At 41.3% G+C, this 24,395-nt stretch overlaps 1 long non-coding RNA gene across 2 annotated transcripts in view; it reads right to left on the bottom strand.

Annotated features, from left to right (window-relative positions):
• Positions 1-24,395, bottom strand: part of LOC101750715 — a 424,944-nt gene that overhangs the window by 52,062 nt on the left and 348,487 nt on the right. For both annotated transcript variants that reach the window (XR_005862065.2, XR_005862061.1), the window contains one exon: positions 16,217-16,281. This is a non-coding gene — a long non-coding RNA (uncharacterized LOC101750715). The remainder of the gene's footprint in view (positions 1-16,216; positions 16,282-24,395) is intronic.

The raw sequence follows: 24,395 nt of genomic DNA, 5'->3' as shown, positions 1-24,395 counted from the left end.
AAACCATGCCTTGCTCCCAAAAGAGCGAAGGGCTGTGTGGATATTTCAGCATCTGAGATTCAGGCGGTGTGTAACACACCAAAACATGCCTTAGTAACACTACAGCGGTCTAATTTAAATTACACAGTGTGCACATATGCAGTGTTCAGCCTCTTCAACCGCGTGTGCTGTGCCCAGGAGGAGCGGAAGGTATGCAGGGATGTCACTCAGAGCTGGGCCAGCTCCTGGTGGCAGCCCCTTGTGCAGGATGATTGCTCAGAGCAACACACTGACCCCTTGTGCTTCCTCCTCCTGCTGAGCACATGGATAAGCAGGGCAGAGAGGAGCCTCAGTGCTTTTTTTATGGGTCTTACAGATGAGAGCAGGGAAACTAGCACTACTGAAGAAGGATCTGAAGGATGATCCCATTCGCTTGTGCTCTGCCCTCTGCGAGATCCATGATCTCACTAGCACTGACTAGGTCCCTGGTCCTCCACTCTTATCTCTTACCTTCTCTGGTTTGCCTTACTCCCCACTTCTGGCTCATGAGCTGCCCAGGTGACCTTGCCTACTCCTTCAGAGCGGTGTGGGGAGGGAAAGGCCAAACCAGGGCAGCTTGATTTGGATGGTCAGGGGTTACCCCCAGGGAGTGCTACCCAGAGCTCACACAAAGGGACCCTGGACATAGGGAAAGCAGAAACCAGCTCTGAGTAAAAGAAATCTATTTCAACACGTCATGAATTTCACTTGTAGACACAAGGTGAACTGGAAAAAGGTGAACTATTTGCCTTGAATTTCCAAACAAATGCTACACAGAGACCATGAAATAATGGACAGAGACTGTACACTGTACCTCCACCTGCTGCATGCTCCCAGCTCCTCCAGCGAGGCACCACATGCCCTGTTCCCAGCCCTCTCTGGCAGCTCTCACTGCTCGCCAGGAGGGGAACAGAAGAAAAGTCAGATCTGTTTCCCTGAGGACTCACTGGGCTGTGAGAACCTGCTTAAAAACATCCTGCTCCTGAGGAAGCAATACACCAAGGAAGGACATGACAAGACATAGCTTCAGAAACCTGGATTGCCAGTCCTGGGATGGGAAGAAGAGCAGAGCAGCTCAATGTTGATTACCAGTGTCACGACGAAAAGTCCAACATCGGTTTCCCAGCCCTTCCTCAGAGTGGGCAGCGGGGTACTGCTTGACTACATCTCTGAGCGCTTGTCTTTGTAACACTCTGAAGAGTGTCATGCAGAATTACAGCGCTGTAAAAATAGTTACTAAAATAATAAACAATAATGCCACCAAAACTTCCCATAGTGCTGTGTTTGTTTCCTTGGTTTATGTAACTGCTCGGTTCCTCAAAACCATCCTCCAAAAGTTGCTATTTTTTCTGTTTGTGCAATACATGCAATTATTTCTCTGAAAAGCTGAAATGCTCTGCGTTAAGTAGTAAAACAAAGCATTAGCGCATCAAGTTTTAGAAACAGCAGCAATGCAAATAATTATTCTTTACAGAAAACAAATGCATCTTTATCATTCTTGGAGAAAACTGAAAAATTGCGTAACTGAAATCATTTCTCACTCGGTGAACAAAGCCATTTTCTTTCGCGAGATGTTCACTGTGTGCACCTGGGTGGTAAAAGACAGAAAACCCTGGCTTGTGCCCACACACAAAGGGGCTCACAGTATCATCCCCACGTCTTCAGTCTCCAAGCACTCACTGTGCATCCTCCCAGCCTCTGGGCCACCAGCTCACACAAACTGTAGCTTTATCTTTAGCTTTCCTCAATAAAGAACTGCTATTTGAACACGTCTTCTTCTGTCCTTCCTTCTCTCTTCCTCTCACTGACACAGATGTATATACGTGCATTATGTATGCACACATATCCAAAACATTCACCTCCACTTTGTTCTTGAGTTTACTGTTAAAATGATGCTGAAAACCATTATTGGGGCATATTTTTCTATCTGAAACTGGCTAGATTTTTCTGTAACAGCTGCACTCTAGATTTTAATTAAATAATACCAGTTGTGCCTTATTTAACTAAGCCAGCACATCTTCCTTATGTTCAGGTATATTAATTTCATTCTTTTTTCTAATGAATAGGTTTTTTATTTTGATATGCAACTCTCTATATCACAGGAAACCTTCATGTCAGTGTAATATTATATATGTATAAGCAGAGGTATTGTTATTGCCAGAGTAAATGCTGGCTACATATTCAGCAGGCTCAATACAAGCTGACAAACTTGTTCTTGGAAAATGAATATGGGGCTGGTGAGACCATGCCTTTGGCTCCTGTGCTACAGGCAACAACCTGAAGGCCACCTTTCTGTGTTCCCCTCAGATCATCATGAAGACTAACCAGCCTCCAGAGTCCCCATCTCTGTTGCTGATATTATTCAATCAAAGAGAGATTTTAGGGAAATTGATAATCTACAGTGCACGAGTATAGCGGTGGATACACAAGCACAGAGAAACCCTCCCAAGAAGCTCAACACCTGCAGTATATCCTACAAAAGAGCAAAAATAAATGTGTGTTGTTGCACATTTGTGTGAATGCCACTACTGCTTTGTCTTTGGAGGTAGCAGAAGACTCCTCTCCATAAATATCGTATGCACTCCCTACAGGAACAACCAGAACTGGCTGCCTAGAGCTGTAGGGTGGGAGCAAGCCCTAGTTGGGTTTGGTGCAGGCGCTGGAGAGCAGAGGCAATTTCACACCACTAGGTACTTGCAGCAGTATACATTTGCATCTATAGGTATGAATTCTGCAATTTCTGAGAGCTGTGAAGATTTTCTCAGCCATTGCACAATTTGTCTCCATATTATGCTTCTAGTATCATGCACAATGCATACTATCTGTCATCAAAGTCAATCTCAACTGCTGCTTGACATGGCCTTAATCAAGATGGATACAAAACCCAGTAATAAAGGTATTGCTGCCCCCAAAAGCAAAGTTGACACAATTGGCTGGTATGTTTATTTAAAAGGCTCATATCTATCCTGTTAGCACATTCCAAATTAAAGTCCACATTGTTTATTTTGAAGTGAAATTTGGGCTCCCGCTCTCCTTTGTTTATGAATGTCTGTGTTTCTGACAGCTGACAAAGGGCACGCTGAAGATTTACAGTACCCACAGGGACTTTCCCCACATAACTTTGTTCTACTTGCCCCAGCTGGAGAAATGTACTCATTGAGCAGCCCCAGAGGAAGTGCTTGTCTTACCCTGCTATTGCTTTTTCTTTCACTGTCAAAAATTTGCTGTGTCCAAGCCTAGCAACAATGGTCCTGAGAGGAGGTGATGTCCTTCCTCAGGTGCAGTACACAGGAACAGGTACAGTACTAGCTTCAGTGTGCTTCAGTTCAACAGCAATTTCTATACCCACCAACTCTGACTCCAGGTAAGATAGTGTCATGGCTTTAAATGTGAGTAAAATTATCTACACCACATACCCCATGTTTATTTATACCAAAGTAATTCCATTGACTTGTTACTGCTGCAACTTTAAAGACAGCCAACCTAGAGATTCCTACTTCTGCAAGTCCAAGTCCTATTTCCTTTGGCAGGATGTTCTCTTGCATACCAACTGGAACAAAGCAAGGACAGATGGAGCAGTTCCTAACTGAAACACCCAGAATCTTTGGCTCCAGATCAAAACTTTATAGCTTTTGCCCATCTTCGGTCTGCAAGCTTCACAGCTTTACACTAGTGGCACGACATGAGGATCTATGTTGTTCAACAACTTCATGTTTTTCCTTTATCGTTAGAAACTTAGTGTTCAAAATCCCTGAAGGTGGGTATGGCAGCATCGTATTCTCTCAAGTGAAGACATACAAAGAGGGAAAGCTACACATTTGCAACGCTTATGCATCACATCACATCACCTAATTTGCAGAAATTCTCACTAAGACTATCAGTAATAGGGTGGAGAAACTCATAAGTGTGCTACCTACAGGTGAGAACCACACAGGAAGAGTTCTGGTGTAATTCTTGACTATTCCTAAGCACTTGTGGTCAAAACATGCCAGGGCGTGTGTCATCTGCTTTAGTAGCTTCCAGCTTTTGGTAAATAAGGTTCTTTACCTTTATTCTGCAGAACGCTCATTTATGGATCCAATAAATGGTGACATCAGAAAATGACATTTGTTACTTGGTTAGACATAAGACCTGATGAAAGGTAAACGAAACCAAAACATAAAGACCCACTAAAAAGCTGCTAAGGAGAACAAAAGAAATATGTCAAGAGAAAATATGACAAACACACTTTATACATGTTTAATTTCTGTTGTTGGGGTTGGAAAACAGCTGCAGGTGTCCTCTAATTATATCACCATTTTCACAAATATCAACTGTCATATTTAATTTGTTACATTTACCACTCAGCCTCCTCAAACAGCATACTTCTTTCATTACACATTTAGTGCCAGAGTTTCTAACATTCAAGCTAACTTTCAAGCTAGTCAATTAATGCATTATTTACAAGTGAAATGTTATTAAAAACAGATTCTTAATTTACTAATGATTTAGTAGACCCCAGACAATATTCCAATCTGTTTTTATTGAAATTGGAAGAACACTTAGAACAAAGGGGAAAGTAAAGTCAAGGATATTTTGGCCTATTCATCTGTGCTGTATTTTGTGTGGTATTATGTCTACCCCTACATCTTCCCTCCCTTTTTATATTGTATTTTTAATACATAACCTAACCAGTTGCAGCATGATTGAGGGGAAAGGTCTATGAAAAATGAAAAACAGCACAAACACTATTGTGAGTTTTGTTTTTAAAAACCACCAGGCAGTCTGGAATGACTCAATACACATGTTCACCATACAATACAGCATATTTTGATTTACAGCGTTGTTCTAGCAGCACAGCAGGTTAAGAAGGTTAGAAGTCAAGGGAAATTAAATGTTATTAGCATTCCACCATTGTTGTGCTATACAAAAGTGAGTATGTAACTTTTCAAATCCATTTTTAAACTCAAATTTGTTTCAGTCTTTCAGTTTGTCAGAAACTTTTATGAGCACGTGTGTGATCCTTTGTCCTTCACATTTTTTGTTCTTTATCCTCTCCTATCTGTGCCTGTCCAGGATGGTCATTAATGACTAATCACACTCCCAGCTTCTCTGTTTGCCAAACTGCAGCCACCTACAATAACGCCATTGCCATTATAATGTTGACATTCACCATTTAGGGCCACTTAATACAGGAAATATCTATGATTCAGTGGCAATACTGATCAGTCGCAAACACTAACCATCAGCATTTGAATGGTGACCACGATAGCTTCAAGGTACTTATTTCTTTGTGTTTGTTTTCATGTGGGAATAAACAAAATCAAAGCAGAAATTCACAACCAGGCGTGTCAGCTACTCCCATAGGGGTAGTTTACCAACTACAGATATGCCCAAACCAAGCAGCTTCAGTTGGCTTTACTGACACACCATGGGGGATGCATGCTCCTGGGATCTGGCGCTCACATGGATGTGATCCCCTAGCTCATATCCAAGCAAGGTCACATTCACTGGGGCACCTACACGTGGGTAAAGAGGCTGGAGCAGATAATGTCTAATTTAGGCTTAGGTTTCTGCTTTGCTGCTTTGGTAGCTCCAGGGGCCTTGATGAGGTTAATAATGAGGTGAATGGGTGTTTCAGAGGGCAGATAGAGCCCCAAGGTCTGGTTGTTTCTACCCACATGAAGCCTGTGTCAGAAGAAACTTTGGATCTGTGGGCAATATATTACCATGCCTAGCTAAATGAGAGCTCACCCAACTAGGTCTGCACCTCTGCAGCCTCCATAAAAGGAAAGCAGGGGCAAACCTGAAGCCTTCTCTGTGCCTCAGAAGGTCATCTGTAAAATAGAGATAACAGTACTTCCTTGACTTGCAAGGGTGGACCAGAGATAAATTAGGTACATATCTGGGGTGGTCTCCTTTATGATGGCAACAGGAGTCACACAAACCAGTCATGTGGATTGGCACCTTTTCCTATTAACGCCCAGTGTATTTGGAAGACCTCTCATATTGTCACATCTTTGGGTGTACAGTCAGAAACATCAGGCTGACCACAAAACACCCACTTACTGACGATGCTGTGAGAGCTGCAGCCCATCTGATCATCAGGCACACTGGGGTCCTGCAGGTAACTGGGCACCCAGTGCAGCACCAGTTTCATTGTGCAGGGGCTGGTTCAGAGCAGGGAGAAGAGTCTCCTGCCAGTACCTATTTAGTTTCATTTGTGTGGAGGATACGGGGCTCCGGATTTCCAAGTCCCTGCTCTCATTCTTGCTGATGAGTTGTTGTGCTGGATCATTGCAAAAGAAGTCATCAGAAAGTTTCAGACTTTGCAAACTAATGCTCTGTTTATTCAACTTTCTAATCATTCCTCTGTACTATCTGTGTTTCACATACCGTGAAACTGCACTACACTGTGCAATTGAATTAGCTGTACAGTGACTCAAAGGCATTAAACAATGACTTTGATATTTTAAGTACTGTCTAGGAGGGATTTTTAATTCTTTCCTCATAATGAAACAAGCAACACAAGAAAAATACCCACAGTTACACAACTCTGAAATATTGATTTTCTTTTCCATTCTGGGTAGACCCCTTTGACACAACAAAACAAAAAATATCCTTAAAGCACTCAGCTCGCTTAGTAGCAGAATAAAAATAAAACAAGCACTGACACACAATTTTAATGCCACCCAGCAACACAAGAATTAAGACCCTGTTTTTATTTCCACTTCGTAAGTTCATGGTATGTACTACAAAGGCAAACTGTATGGGAACTTTCCAGATACTGCCAAGCTTATGGGCATAGATGTCCAAATTCTTTTAGCTATAGCTGTATCTGCAGCATTAGTGCCTACTGTCCCAGATACAGGGCTAGATAGCAAAGCACAGGTATTTGAACTGTTTGGGGTAAGCCAATTTGTTGTGACTGGAACAGGTTAGGGAGTGCCCATGCAAGTATCTCAGCTGGCAGGTAGAGGAAGATGCTAGCCTTCATCAGGGGAGCAGTGACAGGCTGCTGGAAGGAAGCAAGCCTGCTGTTGGCACTGCTGCAGCTGCAGGAGGGCACAGACTGCCTGACCACCTCTAGCTCCTATGGAAAGCAGGGGAAGAAGAAAAGAGGAAAGCGCTGCTGTGCTGTGCTCACTTGGTCAGCAGGGCCCCCAAGGATGAGGCAGAAGCAAACAGCTACTGTGTGGAGCAGGGGGCTGAGGTGGGCCCTGAAATGCCACCCGCATTGCATAGGCAGCAAAGGAGGCCAGCTGTTGCTATAGCGTGAACTGTGCAGAAGGAGAGCCAGTCCTGCCATTGACAAAATCAGGGTCTCCAGGTGGGTTCTAGCTGGAGACTGCTGGAAGTGGGGGTGGAAAGGGGAAAACTAGTGAAGCAATACCATGAGACTGTTGGCATTAGCTGTTAACAGCACAGGGCCAGGCACCTAAGTGATGACTCACATCTCACAATAAATACATGAATAGTTGTTGAAAGCTTGTTTGACTTTCACAAAGGGGTTTAAGCAAACATTTGTTTGTTCATTAGTCTTGAGCAACACTTTTATGGCAGGAGATGCATTAAACCTTAACATATATCTGCAACCAAGATATTTGGTTGTTTTACAGATTAAGACACAAAGCAATGCACACTGTTTACACAGAAAGGCCTTGAAATACCTGTAATGGAGTGAGATACAGTTATTGGACACTGGCACTGTGAATCTTCATTCTCTTGAAGGTTAGTTGGGATGCCATGTCTCTGAAGATAAAGCCTTAAAGGGCCCAGTTCTGCTGCTGCCTGTGTGTCTGTATCAACTTCCAGATTTCCTGACTAGTTTTGAAAAGCATCTGAATGAAATCTGCTTCATTAATTAAGTTATACTGGTGTATGGGAAAGTATCACCATACACAAACTCCTCAAGACAGATCACAGCACAGACTGCTCAGTGTTGCATCTGGAAAATATAATTCAAATAGGAAACTCTTTTCCCCGAAAATCCTGAGCTGGCAGCATCACAGCCACAACATTTGGATTGCCATGGCACCGGGCAGCATGGCCAAGGAGCACTCATCAGGCTCCAGAAGGTGTCTGCATGCAAGCCCTGCTGTCTTCTCAGCCCGTCCGTGCTCCTGGGTCCCTGGGCAGCTGCTGCTGGCCCATGTCCCACTGTAGGGCAGAGGGACTGTGGGCTGCTTTCAGGGCCCCCCGGTTGGACTCTGGGGAGCTGTTGCAGCAGTTGGGAATCAGGAACTTGCACCCTGACTCTATGGGTGGCTGCAGGAAGAAGGTAAGTCTAAAGTCATTAAGAATGTCTCCCGTCTTTATAGCTGCTTATAATGTAGTTCTATCAAAACAAAACAAACAAACAAACAAAAAAAAAGTTTGGAAGTATATAATTTTTTCAATCTACAGAGCAGACTGAGAAGATGTTATGACTCAGTCCTCAGTGATGTAACACTGACTTCAGTGTAACTATCCTGATTTATACCTGTGAAGACATAACTATTCTCAAATGAATGAGTTACTCTATGCCTCTCCACCCAGGGTAGGTTTTCTCCAGTGAGCAGTGCTGCTTAGTGTAATGTTAGATGTAACGAGGGTCAGCTCTAACATAATCACAGACCTGAGGTCTCCAATTTATGCGCCTCTGTGTCTTCACCTCATCTCACCAAGTGATAACATAAAAGGTTACGACGTGCAAAGCAAAAAGCCCAAGTCGTTAACTTCCTGAACTTGAAAATATTACATTCCTAAAATTACTGTAAGCACAACATACTTGTCATCCTATCCAGCTGATACGAATGGAAGATGGCATGCAAATATTTGACAGCATAGCTACATTATTATCATAATAAACTTACACATGTATTCTGCATGACAACAAAAACTGTAGCTTACTTGATTTGGTATAATTCATTTCACTATTTCAGATTTTCATTAGTTACACTAGAGAAAACTACAGCTTTGGGGGAAATGATGACCAATATCTTTCAATATCTCTCTGCACGCACTGCGGTGCAGCAATGGGTTTTATCACTAAAGCCAATGTACATGGATTGAAAATATTTCCTGCTTCTCTCTGCCTTTCTAAATAGAAAGCTTATTCAAAGCCAGCCCATAATGACCACATTTTCCTGCAATCTTGGAATGGGTAAAACTGGTGCAGAAGAGAGATGTGACCATGTTGTATGCCCTGCTGACTACTATTGTCAGTATGCAGTGTAGCCACAAACCTTGCAGAGAGAAATCACAAGAAATTTCCTAGAATAAAACTAACTGTTGGCATGAGATAAATTCCATGCGGCCTCAACAAGATACTCAATCTAACGTTACATGCCATCAAAGCACAGAAAAAACTTTTGCTGAAAACTCACAGTATTGGTCAACTTCCTCTAGAGCCCAAGGCAGACTGTATAGCTGCACAAACTTGAACTCAATAGCATGGGTTTGCATTGAGATATATAACACAGGCTGTTTCTCCTTCCCTCTTTCAAATGCAGCCACCAGCTCCAGAAAGTTCAGCCCTCCTGTCTGCATTTCCTGACTGGACAAGAACTATTCTCCACTTTGAAAGCTGCTGCTGTAGATATTCAACAGCTATAGCAGCCTTTCCTCAGGCCTCTTCATGCCCTGCAGTTAAACACCATACATGCACAGGCATGAATTCTACACAGAAATGCAAAGTCTCAAGACATAAAAAACTGAAATTCACTCCTAGTCAGCACTCAGTAGGTGAACTGATAACAACTCAACTGCTCCAGCACCAGGAAGAACTGGGGTCTACTGGTTGAGAGAAACTGAAGCACTGGAGGTGAAGACTGCAAGAAGATCCTACCTCAGTAGGAGGACAGCATTCAGAATTTATTGTACAGTTACAAGAAAAGAGGAAGGTGTCAGGCAGGTGGAAGAAGAGCATTTAGAAAGAGCCTAAGGCTCATTAAAAATGGCAGCTCACAAAAATGCAGATGCTTTAGAAAAGGAAGAGGAATCCAAAACATAGAGTTTAGATGAAGATCTGAAATTCTGGAAACCTGAGAATGTTTGGATGTTAGATGTTTGTCTCATTTCCATTGCTTTTCCAGCTAAAAAAATAGTGATGCTTCCTAAAAACTAATCCAGCTGGGCCCTGCTAGAAGCCGACTCTCAAATGCGGAGTTTAAAAGCTGAAATGGCAATATTTAGAAACAGTCTGAGCAGGCTGCAGGCATGTCTCAACAGAGAACAGAACAGGGTCTCAGCAAGCCTGAATCCTGTGAAGGATTGTAGGAGGGCAAGCTATGAGATGGTCAGGCACTGTACCAAGTTAACTTTGCTACACCCACTTGCTTGTCATTTTCTTTGAAACTCAAGAAGAAAGGACTAATAGCTGAACAGGGGAACTCAGCCATGCAGACAGGGTAACGGCCTCCTCCACTGGACTGTCATGATTTTTGTTCTCTCTGGTTTTCATGCCATTTAGCATTTAAACAGGTGGCATTTGAGTGGAATCAGTTTCTCCAAACACTGTACCTTATGTATTGAGTACCAAAAAGTTATTTCAAGGGCTGTGTTGCTATGTGATTGCAGAAAAAGCAGTGCAGGGAGAAATGTCACCAATAAGAGCCTTTGGAAAATAGAAAACATTTAGCTGTTGTGAGATTACTTTTCTCTTTTTGTTTTCATTGTTTCGAAACATATAAAAAGACTGTAGTTTATATCTGCACTTTTGATAGGTTGTGTGACTCACACTGTGATTACAGCAAAAATATCAAAGAGGAAAAATATACATAACCCATGGTTAGGATTAACCATGGGTTGCAAATAATCAGTGTTTACAGCACATTTAACCTGGGTGCAGTACAGTTTGTTCAGATTTTATTTAAGGCTGAATATCCAGTGTTGTGTTTGGAGTAGTAAGCACACCACTGACATCAGCAAGGACAGAACTCTCCTGCTGAATGCCAAACAGAATTTTGCTGAGTTCAACAGTCTGGAAGTTCACAAAACAAGAAGCATTTCTTGCCACTATTAAACTGCAAAAAGCATTTGCTTAAGAAAAAGGTTTTTTTTACAATTGGCATTTCCAATCCCAGTGCTGGAGGCGGCTGTCTTACTGAAAATTGATGTCCTTCGTGGCACTGGCAATAGACAAACCCAGTGGAAAAGCCCATAAACAAGTTTCTTGGTGAATTAAATGTTGGTTTAACCACTGGAGAAAGCATTTGGTTGTTACCCTATTATTAAAACAGGTTGAAAATGGATTCACATACTCTCCTCTGCTGAGTTAATTGTCGTATGGTTGGCTCACAAACATCATTTTTCAGCAACATAGCCACCTCCAGCACAAAGCACAAAAAATGCCAATTGTATCTGAAAATGGCTTTTCAGATCTATTACCCACGTTAACAATTTGTAGTTTATTTGTGATGAAAGACAATTCTTCTCTAAGAACAATGGAACCATTGGTTTAAGCAAAAGAAAGGAAGCCAGGAACCAGATTTTCAAGTCCACTTGAATTGTCAGATAGATTGCTGAGTACTTAACTGTTGGGTAAACTTGGGCCTCATTTGAAGGCGTGAATATTAGAAACACACTCTATGCAGCACATCAAAGAATCTGTGTTTGAACTGATGAGCACTTATATTTACTTGCCAGCTCCAGAAGTGAGCAGATGAGTGCCATGGCCAACCTGTGTGTCACCCTGCTGGATTCTGCTGCAGCTCTACAGATGGCTCTTGACTCCTGCTGGGTTCCCACACTGGAGGCAGGCGGGTGCTCCAGATTCCAGTTCCAAGTCAAACCATTTCCATATCCTATCATCCTGAAAAAGGGTCTGAAAAGGAGGTCTGGATTCTATGGCCGAACCCTGCCATGCACCACTGCCCAGGTTCACCAGAAGATTGCTGATCTTGCAATACATTGATAATTAAATTTTCTTTGGGAAATCATAGATGGGGGGTAAAGTAAACTCTATATGTAGGCAATATTAACAAAAAGGATTATTACATCTTCTGCAGTATCCAGCTGGGATTCTGGGTGCTGACCAGAATAAAGATGGATGACAATTTTAGTTTTCATGTATATAGCTTTTCTCTCTATGCTAGAGATCTAATCCAGACAAATGAATAAGATGTGGTGAAATACATTAGATACAGCCTGACTAATTAGTCTGGGTGAAGATGTCTAGGGATAGAAAGACTCTCACCAGTGCTCATACTGGATCTCCTCCCCATGGGCTGTACTCTGGGCCTCTCCATCAGAAAGCACTGAGGCTCAGAGGCAAGGTTTCATTTATTGTGGGAGAGAGACCACTGAAGGAAATGAGAGAAGAGACAGAAGGCTGACAGATCTTTAATCAATTGGTGGCGATCAAATTTTGTATTTGGTGGCTGTTACTTGATCGTTGGCCACCAGTGCAAAAATGAGAGGACTGGTCATTCTACCAACTACTGGGCCAAGAGCAGTTAACTGGGATGGTCACAATACACGGCGTAAATACACTGATTATTTGATAATTTAAACAAATTTGCTGAAATGGTTCCCTCACAAGTTAAGAAACATCATGTTTACTGATCATAGTACCTGCAAAGCATTTTTCCAAATGAGACACATACATAAGGTGTATCCAAGTTGGCAATGGAAGCTTTGTACTCAGGTCACCCAGCCAGTAACAAATGAACAATCTGATAACATAATGGATTAATATTTCTTAGAAGAGATTTGGCTAAACAAACACAAATGGTAAAAAGACACGAGGCAATGTAATCAGCCCACACACATGCTCTCTGAGACAAATGAATGAATGTTATTCAAGGTCCATTTGTAGTCTCAGTACTGAACTTGGCTGGATTTGGACTGTTACTGTAGCCTCAAACTGACCTACTTTAGGAGAGAATTAGAGAGGTGAGGCTCTCTGTCCTGTTACCAATCCCTTGGGATGACAGTCTCCTTTTTGAATGTTTTATATGTGTTTTAAAGAAATCGATTGCCTGAAGCTTAGTATACAGAAACAGTCCTACAGTGACATGCCAGGGAATGTGTCAGATAAAGAAAAAATAAGATCTATAAGGAGGCAGGTTTCACCTGCGGACTTCCAACATTCACTGTAAGCCCCGCTAAGGAAAAATATATGAAAAAACAGCTTAGGTTATACCCTCAGCTGATGCAAACTGATGTAACATCACTGCCACTGCAACTCATAATTCAGAAGAAAATCTTTTTCTCATCTTTAGTGTTCTGATATTAACTCAGTATTATGTTAAACACTTCCATTTACACATTTCTTCACATTACATGTGGGTTTGCTATAAACAGTATAATTTCTACAGAATGGACCTGAGATGACTTCTATATATATGTGTTTGAAAATCATTGTTTGAATGAATTAGGCTGGATTAAGCATAGCCTGCAATACGCTGGGTGGTTCTGCTGCCCCAAGAACTGCTTTGCGGTACTGAAGAGTCATGGCCCCTCTACCCTGAACTCTCCCTCACTATAGCTTCAGGATGAATGCGGTATCACATAGCTGATCACCAGCCCTGCCTCCCTTAACACCTCCTCCTGACTTTCAGGCCCTGCTTTGTATCTTGTTTAGTGGCATTTACATGTCCATAAAGAAGGCATGTTTGATTTTTGGGGCAATTTGACAACATTTTACAGAAGCATGTGTGACAAGTCTTCAGAAAAGCAAGTGAAAATCATGCATTAGTCCCATGGGAAGAATGTGTTCACCAGGCTCTGAACCAAAAAGCATGGCAGTTTGGCTCATTAAAATGCTCAACAAAGAATAAATCTGACAATAACTTTAAACTCCTTCATCTTAACTGAGGAAAGCAGCAGAAGCTGTGATGGTTGCTGTTCCAAGAAGAACATGTAGCTCATTGAATTAAGGAACACAAATGCATATCCAAATCAAACGACAGGGATATCATCCTATCTACATCCAATAAATGAGGTGAAATGTGACACAGATAAAACGAGGTCTTCCTTCTCCTCCTGCAGGGGACCACTGGCAGCATGCTGTGTGCAGAGGTCTTTGCCAGAAAATGTCCAGGCCACAAGGACCCATGCTATGGTGGGAGCCCCCGGCATCTCAGCACTGTGCAATACAATCCTCATTCAGGAAACAACCTGGGCTGTGTGGCACCCATGCTGCTCAGGAGCAGGGTTTGCAACGGTTTGCAGCCCTCCGGCACTGCCCCACCAAGTGAGGTGCAGCGTGAGCAGGGTGCTGGATTTGTCATTCCTGCCTAGGATCAGAAGTACCCTTAAAGTCTGCCAAAAGCAAATGACGAGTTGGCAGAGCCTGTGGAGAGTGGAAGTTTATATGAATCACATCTTTATTTGTGAGAAGTTTGAGGAAGAACATGATGTCAGGTTAAAACATGCTCTGAAAGGAATGTAGCTTGCAGGACTAAACTGAAATAATGTGTGCCTCTACAAACCCTGCTACAGTTCTTGGCTCATTTGACTGGAAAAGGGGAGTAAGGACAGTTTTGGAAATACAAAACTATGGCTCAAATGCCACCAACTAACATTGCAGTGAATGTGTGGGAGAAATTAGAAGGATGAACATTCAGAACTCCAAGGAATACCTAATAACATTTTTACTGCGATTTTATACATTTTTTTTCAAACTACATACAGATCACATGATGCTCATTCTGTCATTAATAAGCAGTAATGATCCCCAAAGCAGCCACCACCTTATATGAATCCCACTGCATCCCAGTGGCATTGCACAGAACAGAAAAGTTCCTTTAGCTGCTGACACCTTATCTCCTGGTAACTGTGAATACTTGTTGCTGTATTATGGATTTCTTTTTCAAAACAGTTTCAGAGAAAAAGAGGATGCTAGGCAGAGCTTCAGAGATAATTCTACAAGGAAATGACAAAAAGAGAGGGAGGAAGAGCTTTCTCTTAATGAGAGGTTGCATTGTTTTCTCATTCAAATAAAGTTTTTTTGTTCAAAGATGAGAGAAAACAACTTTTAGATACTGTTACTGCACCACCTGGCACATGTACAGGCTAGTACACATTTTAGACCCTTACAGCAAAAAGAAGCTGTGAAGGGTACATGAGGCAGTTGCTTTTCCCATCATCTCTTAGCTAATCACAAAAGAAAATCCAGGTGGCAAATCCCAACCCCAACACCCCTTGTATAGAACGCTCTTTTTTCAGTAAACATTTGTACTTGCTGTTTCTAATTTCAAATATGCCAAACATTGGTTTTGAACTACTTGCACGAAGTGGGAGTGCCCCCCTTTTTCTAAGTTTGCCCACATTTAACTTCGAAAAGGCTTTGATGGGAACAGTCCATAGAAAGAAGAGATGTGCTTCATTTTGCCCATAAATGCAACTGCATGCATGGTTCTGGGCTATGTGGAATGTGCATAGGATACTGCTTATGCTGCCTATGCACAAACAACAAATGTTTGCAGGCACATTTGAAAATGAGCTCTGCTCAGAGCTCATTTTTATGGTGTATAATACTACAGGAATGCCAATCATACTCATAAGTTTACATCACAGTGGACATGTATTGCTTTAAAACCTTTCCAACAAGGTGAACAGTCCTGGGACAAGATGATGTTCAGGATGCCTTTCAAAAAGCCATCGTTCCTTCTCTAGTCCCCTGTTTTAAAGATAGTGTCTCAGAGAACTTATCACGTGGTGATAGCTGGATGGCACATTTACAGAACATTTAAAAAACACTGAAAACCTCATGTTGCTGAACAAGGAAGATTATAGCAGGAAAGGATCTGTTCCCAGAAAATCATAGTTATGTTCCCATTTACAGTGAACAGACCATCTAATTTTTCCAGGGACATTGGATTCAACACTGACTTTGTTTAAATTAGCTTTGTCTATTTGATCTTAGTCCCAGTTTACACCATTTCTAAAAGGATTCTTCTCTCTGGCTTGCACTGTATTTCAGCACAGTAGGCAATTTAAACTTCTGCTGATATGATACAAATACGCCTTAACAGATGTGTTAACATGCTCCGTTACACCAGTTGCACTATTGTTTCTGCTAAAGCACAACATACACAGTAGGACCATCTAAATAACTAGCATTCCTATTGCTCTAGAATACCTTTTGATTATCACATACATGCCAACGCAGAGCTTTCATCCTGAGCTCCTTGTCTTTGTCTCCTTGACCAAGAGGCTGGGACACAGAGTGGAGACTTCTTCCACTCCATCCTCTCAGAAAGATGTAGGCTGTAAGGAACTAGACACTTACTGAACACATAACAGGATCCTCCTGGGGGCTGCTCCAGGTCACCTTGGCAGGCACCAGTGTGAATACTGCAAAGGAAGGCAATATAAAATGGAGATCTGAAAACAGCTTCAAGCAATCAAGCCCTTTTTCCCATTGCAGTTAGGGCTGAATAGAGGATCACTCTAATCCTACTTAAATTGCCACACAGGTGTTACAATGGATGGTTTACAGTGACTCCATCTTGCCCTCCTCAGTGAACTACACCCTTTCCTGAAGTGCACCTGGGCTCGCAGCAGTTGAGCACACAAAGCCTCCGATGGAAACTCCCAGCAAACAAACTCTGTATACAGTAATCCAGAAGGAATAAACTTAACAGTTACTGCTTGATATTTGAACATCATTTAATGAGTGCCCAGAATTCATCTGTAAATGCACATTGTTAATTTAGGGCCTGCTATTCATTAATTAGAGGCTTAGTGGCAAGTGCCATTGAGCTATCTGCAATGTTTAAGGTTACATCAAGCCCTAGTAAATGGCTTGCTGATAACAAGATGCATCCATCTTCATTACTTGGCCACTCCTGTCTGAGTTTGCTCTGCTTCCTGTAAGGCCTATGTCACTTGGAACTGAAGAATTAAACTTTTATCCAAACCAGATTCTGCACTTTCACCTCTTTTTATTCCTTGAGTAGTTCCAATTTATTTTACTTAAATGACATCGGATTACCTAACATGGAGAGGAGCAGTAACTTAACCTAAAACAGTCTGCAAATCTTTAGTTCTGGGATAGTGTTGCAGTGGGTTAACATTTACAGAAACCATTACATTTATATTTCATCTGATACCGGTCTCAGTGTAAAGAAATAGTTTCTCATTTTTCTTCTCATAAGGCTACAGCTTAGATAGGATAAAAAAACAGTGGAATACAGGAAATTAATTTTAAATCTGAAGAATAAATATCCCTTTTTGTTAAAGTTTACTTTTGCAATGTTACACTCTCAAAATATATATCATTCAAGGCAATCATAATTCAAGTGAAATAATTCACAAACAGCATAAAGACATTTCCACGTAGATCCTCAGCTATACACATGCGTCTGTGTGTGTTCATCCGGGGCAAGATCAGCTCGTCTTTCCCCAGTTTCTGTTAAACATGCTCCATTTTGAGCAATAACGCTACTGTCTGGGTCTAGGGACATGTAGTTGAATCTATTCACTGACTTTTTAAACTCACTGTTTTCCCTTAGAACTACAAGTATGAGAACTTAAAATAAGAAACCGACTTCTTTTGGCAGATGGTCTTTTTAAGTAGCTGCTGCAAGATACATGTAATGCTACCTGGCATGGTTGTTTAACACATGAGGGTGCTCGCAGGTAGAGCCTATTGTTCTCATGAACCATAGTTCAATTTTAAGCATCACTGCTTGGGATAGGTAATTGTAATCACAGTGGAAAGCAACTTTCTGGATGTTGATGCTCAAATTATGTATGTAGAAGGGAAGAGAAGGAGAGGTTGCTTGCTGGAATGGATACTCAAGGGAGGGTACCAGAAAATCCTTGTGCCACTGAGCTGGCATGCTTATCACAGAGCAGCAGAATAGACGGCAAGTATAGCAAGAAAAATCTTCCAGGCTACTATTGCTTGGTGTCCTTGCTGCCAGCTGGTTCACAGAACATTTGTAACTTTTTCACGGGTAAGCAAGCAGAAGAAATGTCAGCTGACAGGGCGGGCAGATGTAGGGACCACAGCTACAGCCAGAGCAGCACTACACTTGCTTGGGCAGGTCTGTAACACGAGGAACACACCACCAACTCTGTAGCACTGTACTGTCAGACACCCTCCCGCCCTCCTTCCCCCCCCCACACACTGCATTTAAGACACACACAGCTACCAAATGGTGGTGAATAGCAACTTTAACAATTACAGTCAAATTCCAGGAGGTTTAGTTGTAATCATGTATCACTCTTCCATTAGTCTGCATTTTTGCTAGACGCTAAATGAGAAAATAAAACCAAAAGGGTGCGGAGAAAAGGCAAAGCAGACATAAAGCTTCCTTTGTAACATTTAGGCACAAAGTTATCTACATTATCCATGATTGAAACAAACAATCTTAAGCTGAGTATTTCTTAAATTTACCAGAAGGATGAGCTGGACTCTTGAGGTAAGTGCTCTTTGAAGCTAATGTGCTACTGTACAAAGAAAGCTTTACTTTCCTTTAAAAAGATAAAGCTAATATTGTGGTGGCACAGGCTACAATGCTGCCTCTGAAATGGAGGTCAGAGCTGAAGGTTCTTTGCTTGCAGAAAGCTAGATAGAGGTATTTTAATTTTAGTTTTATTATTATTATTATTCAAACAAAACCTCTGTTCTAGCATCCTGAGCTATACTTGCAGGTCTCTGGCTAGGAAATCACTCATCTATCCAATTTCTATTATTCAATATTGCATTAAAAATATCAGAAGAGGAGGAAGAAAAAACTTTGGGCATTCTCAGGTCAAGGCGATTTTTAAAAAGGTTAAAAGCTGTTCAGAGGGGTTACAGTATCCATAAAAGCAAATGAGATTATATTTAAAGACTGATGGAGAAAAAGCAATAATTGAGATAAAATGCTACTGTCTGAAAAAGGTTTAGACTAAGGAAATGCTGATATTAAAGCAAAGAAATTGAAAGACTTACAGACCAGCCATCACATCAAAGACAGCATAGTATTTCATTAAATTTGCAACAATTATGTTTACTTTTAATGTTTAGTAGGTTTTTGACTTTCTTCCATCATTGTTCTGTTAAATATTTTTGTAATAACTTGGGGAATATTGTGATTGTGTGTCTCCAAACACCAGCTGTCAACTGCTGACCTCTTTGTTCCTTGCATCTGTAACATTACAAGCCTTTGTCCTGGAAAGAGTTATGATGTTTCAATCAAATTCATTGTGAAGTTACAAAACCCATAACATGATCTGGATAATGACTGCCTGGATACACTTATAAAATATATTTTAGAACCCCTCAGGGAATAGAGATTGGAAAAAAATCACAAACATTACTCCCCGATGTTTGCCACTAATTGAATGAATGATCATTGCATGAGCTGAGTGTTGAACGTGAAGCCGTCTGCAAAGGTGTATGGTAAATAAAATGCACAGAAGCCTAAAACCTCAAAATAACTGAGCCTAAACATCATCTCAGTCCTGAAAAGCAAGCCTTAAAAGTACCCAGAGTGCTGAGCTGGGCACAAGGTTTTTGCTTAGCCCACACAACTCTGGCATCTGATTGAGAAATTACTATTTGGATTTCAAACTGCCCTTTTCTCTCCTGTGACTTTTACCCAAGATTTACTAAGTCTCAAAGGCTGTAGTAATTATTGCCACAGGGAGCTGTGATAGAGAGTTGGTTCACAACCAATCAAATATCACAGCAACAGCCACTGAAGAGCTGTATTTGTCTTTTCTGTCTGTGACTCAGGAGCTTGCTCACATTTTGGGACACTGGCAGTCTCGTGACAGATCCAACCAGTTTCTTAAAACCTGCGGAATATGTCAAGAAGGTTGTCTAGAATACAAACACCCAAACTAGCACACAGACCAGTTAAAAGTGGTGCAAGACTTGGTGCCTAATAAGTGTTGGCCCTTGTTTTTCCTCACTGATACTCATGGCGCCCGTTTGGGCATGGCTAGTAACATGACCCGCCAAAATTGCTTCTGCATAGGACTGTGGGGTGACACATTGGTTAGAAAACATAGTTAAAAACTCACTGAACTAAGCCTTTCGCTGTATGCAAAGCTTTGTAAACTGAGAGTGATTTCTGTAATATTAAATTCCTCCTCCCTTCTATTTTTTTCATATGGACGCAAACAAATTTTCACAGATGCTAACTTGTTTGTTGGGGATGGCTTGGGATCTCTTCCATTTAGATATCCTGTGATGGTCTAGTTTTCAGTGTCTGGTGTGGGTGGTTGGCCTCCTCACTCTCTTGGGTTTGATTCTGCACATTCGCTGAAAAGGCAAAACATTCGTATAGGAGAATGACAAAAGGTGAATTACAAATTGTGCACTGTTGGTAATGAATTTTCACAGAAGTCATTCGTGTCAAAATACCTGCTGGTCTGCAATGTGCTTGTGAGGTGCTATCATGAAGAGGTTCCTGGTTGTCTGAATAATGTGATAAATGGACAGCAATGCCATGAATTCACCACCCGGGCTGGAAAATATGTTTGCACATTCCTTTTTATATTATTTGTATCTGTTTGTGGTAGGCTTTTCTCTGTTATCCTTTGTCAGGGTGTCCACAAGCTCGGCTGAAGGAAATTTTCTTTTATATTCAAAAAAGTTGTTAGAATGACTTTCTGGACTTGCATGCTTTGTTTTATTTCAGCCTCTGGGATTCTCAAACAGGTGAGTTGCCATCTTCTAAAATCATGAAAAAATAGAAATGATATTAAAAAAAAAAAAAAAAAAAAAAAAAGGCTATGAAACATCTGTTTCTAAAGAGAAGACAACCCAAGAAGAAACAGCACAGGTCTGTAAATAATCATTTTAATTTGGGACCTAAGGCAACCTTGACAATGCCCCTTTAGGTCTCTCTCTATTGTCTCTATTTATATCACGCCATCTTTATTTACTGTTCATTTAGCAAGTAAAGACTGTCCCCAGCACTCCGAGTGCCAGGCTGCAGAATTGCTGCAAGTCTCCTTACTTGCCACAGGTAAACCAATCCTGCAATGAGATGCTCCCTATTCTCCCTCCAAGATCCAGAAAGAAGAAACTCATTGCTTATGCTGCAATTTTGATAACCTAACTGGCAGAACAGTTATTCAAATTTTAAGCTTCTAAATGCGGCAAGATCAACCTGGCCATCCACATAAATAATTTTGACATGATAAGTATGCGAGTGTGATGATAACTGATAAGTGAAGCAATTACCTTGCTTTTTTGGATTATATTAAATGAAGATTCTGATAGAGTAATGAAAAGAGACAAAGCAGACAAAAAGGCGGCTGTAGAGCTTTTGGGCACTGTGTTATCTCTATTATACCATATTGAAATAGAGAAGCTATCACCAATCATGCTTCCTATGTAACTTCTAGCTTCTAACGGTGAACAATGAATAAATTGTCACAAGACAGTAACTGATAAATTGGGATTGGCAGTGCTTTTTAAAAGTGTAAATAAACTTATCAGCCCCCTCACCCTCCCGGCAAGGCAGTGCAGTTTGCATAGGATTTTTTATTTTGGTATGTAGCAGTTTGCAAGGTCTCCTTTCATTTACCCACCTCAATCATCTTTTGTTTGGCCATCAGTTTTAAGTAGCCACTTCAGCATAAGAGTTTACTCCTGCAGTAGCATCCTTTTTGTGGTATACAACAGAGCACTTTGCTTTTGTGTCTACGTTTTTTTACTTCAGTTGTTATCCTCTCCTAATTCCTGCCATTCCGATTAGAAGGCACTCTAATTATATGCTTTTACGCCGGCTTTTATTTGCATGCAGAGGCACACAAAGATATAAATAGCACTTTCAAGCAAAGGTGCCCAGTTCTTAGTTTCTAAGACAACTTTGAAGACACTCAGTACCTCATGGATTAATTAGAGTTCTTCAGAACTGTGCTATTTCTTTCCAAAGGCAGATACTGATTCTTTCTGCAGCTAGTGGGAATTCTGCTACTGATCTTGGCAGGATCTAGCTCAACATTCTTTTTGGTGCGGATCATGTGCTGAAACTGATATTTGTACATTGCATCCTTTCAAGACAAGGCACAAATGGAGGGGGAATATAATTCCCCTGTTAAAATTAATTAAGTAACCTAACACCGTACATCTGGGGAGAGGACAGAAGGGGAAAGGAAGTTCTCCTTGTTCTCTGTTTACCATTTGAGGGCTGCTTCATGCTGCAATAGCATCACAGTGCTGTTATTAAGGTCTCCTATGGTCTGCAGCCAGCTAGGCCTAAAGGCAGTGGCAGAGTTCCTGCTTTGTGGGGCTCATTGCTTTAGGGTGACCACATCTTATCCCAGCAAGAAATTTATCACTTTTTTTTTGACAGATCATATCTCCACTGTTGAAACTCATGGGTAAACCAGGCAGTTTGGAGATCTTGGTAGCAAAATGCTGGGATTTTAGAAACCCTGTGCAGTCTGGGAAGCAATTGAGAATTTTGGAATGCTGAATGGACTCAACTTCCTTCCCCACTGTCAGGAACAACAGAGGTGATCTGTGACCAGCAAACTCTGACAGCAAGCATCTGTCACCCTTCAGCTTCCCACCCTGATATCTGCAGCTGAAAATCTCTGATAACAAAGGCTAAATGCATACTGACAAACTATAGTCCCTGCTGAGTGCTTCACATTGCCGTTATTAGACTTTGGGATTAATGCTCCACAAGGGTGTATTGTTCTCACATGTTGTTTACTTATTCAGAAAGAATTTTTGGTTTGGAAGTCTATTTGTGCAAACCAGGGAGATCACAAACTGAATTTTACTTTAGGAAAATGAAAGCTTCTTTTTTCCTGCTATTTTACCGGAGTTGGTGGATTATGCGGCAAATTCTATGGCTGTGGAACTGCATTAAAAAAAGCTTTGACTACTCCTATTGTTCTACGGGATCAATTGCTCAGTTCCATCTCCCACTGAAGTCAATGTTGAACCTAACAGTGAATTCAATGTTGCTGTTACTTATTTCAAAAGAAAGCATTTTAATTGACTCAGAACTATCCAGGCACATATACATCTTGCCTATGTAAACACATTCTTGTTTCTATTATCCCAATATCCGTTTCCACCCATACTGTTTCTTTATCTATGTGCTTAGTTTGCACTAAATTGGCAAAAACTTTTATTGTATTGTAAAGATTATAGGTTTTCCAGAATTTCAGGTTTCAAGCTTGAGAAAGTATGAAAATGTCTTACAAGCCCTTTAGGTGCTAAAAGAGAATACAGCTTGGCTGATGGTAGACAATCAGCGTAAGGTCCTGGCTGCTACTGTAATGCTGGCAGGAGTGTTCATGTCCTCATGCTTTGGCCTAATAAAGGAACTGACCTGACAGTGGGTAACTGTTTTTGTTGGGCTGGGTTGGTTTTCAGCAAAATCAATGGCTGTGTCTGTCTTGGTTGTGTCTTTCTCAGCTGAGCAGTCACCTGTGAAAGGGCAGTAGTAGGAGGGCACAGCTATGGGTGTGAGAGACCCCCCAGAACACCCCTTCTGATGGTTGCCTGCTGGTTTGATGGCCTCATTTTAGGTGTAGATCAGGCCATGGCCTCTGAGAGCATGGTGCTATGATGAAGGATATGAGAAATAAATAAAGGAAAATCATGACTCATTTTTCATCAGAACTGTAGCGAACCCATTGACTACTGTACGTATTTGAGCTAGGATACATTCCTGAGGTTCATTGTCCCATATCCTGTCTGCTGACTGTGCTGCCCTCACACCCAGCACTACACCAGACCTAAATCAGCTACCCTGAGCTGTGGGGAGCAAGTGATAGTGAGGGTCAACACTCTTCCCTAGCTGCCCAGAGCGATTTACAGGTTATTTCCTGGCAGTTGCCTGGAAGGCCCGTGACATGTAACCAGGAATGTCAGCAAACATAAAATGACACATTTCAAATTCAATTTACTAGAACCTATTTTTAATCATGTAAAGAGTCTTATGGGATGCATCAGTAGAATTGGGCTTATGGCAGTATCCATTTTCAAAAGTACTCATGAGTTAGAATTTTAAAGTTCCCAACATAAGGGCATTAGGAGCATAAATATCTTCAGTTTTCAATGGAATTCAGACCCCAAAGTCACTGAAGTGCTTTCAGAGGTCTGTATTTTGCCCTTGAGAAATTCTATTTTCCCAATCTATTTTCTACTGAGACATGGAATAGACAGAATTACTAAGCTATGAGAGTTGATTCTCATACAAAAGATTACATGATTTGCTAGATCTGTTTTTTTTATGATCACTGATAAAATCAAGGAGAAAGACTAACTGCTGCTTCTTGATGGGAACAGTGGAACACAGAAGAAGGGCTGATAGAAGAGGGTGGAGGTAGTTTTCAAAGCAATAGATTAGATCAACTTCATGTCACCTAACACTATGACCACATTTTCCTTTCACCTTTACTTAGAATTTTTGGCCTGCAAAAGATAGAAAAACAGATGAATTTCCTAAATTTAGACCTGGGTTTCTGTGTGATAGTACAGAAACTGGTAACAAATT

This window comes from Gallus gallus, chromosome 8 (assembly GCF_016699485.2).
Source record: "Gallus gallus isolate bGalGal1 chromosome 8, bGalGal1.mat.broiler.GRCg7b, whole genome shotgun sequence".
Lineage (NCBI taxonomy): Eukaryota > Metazoa > Chordata > Aves > Galliformes > Phasianidae > Gallus > Gallus gallus.
Note: the sequence above shows the minus strand (reverse complement) of the source record. Positions and strands in the feature narration are given on the sequence as shown.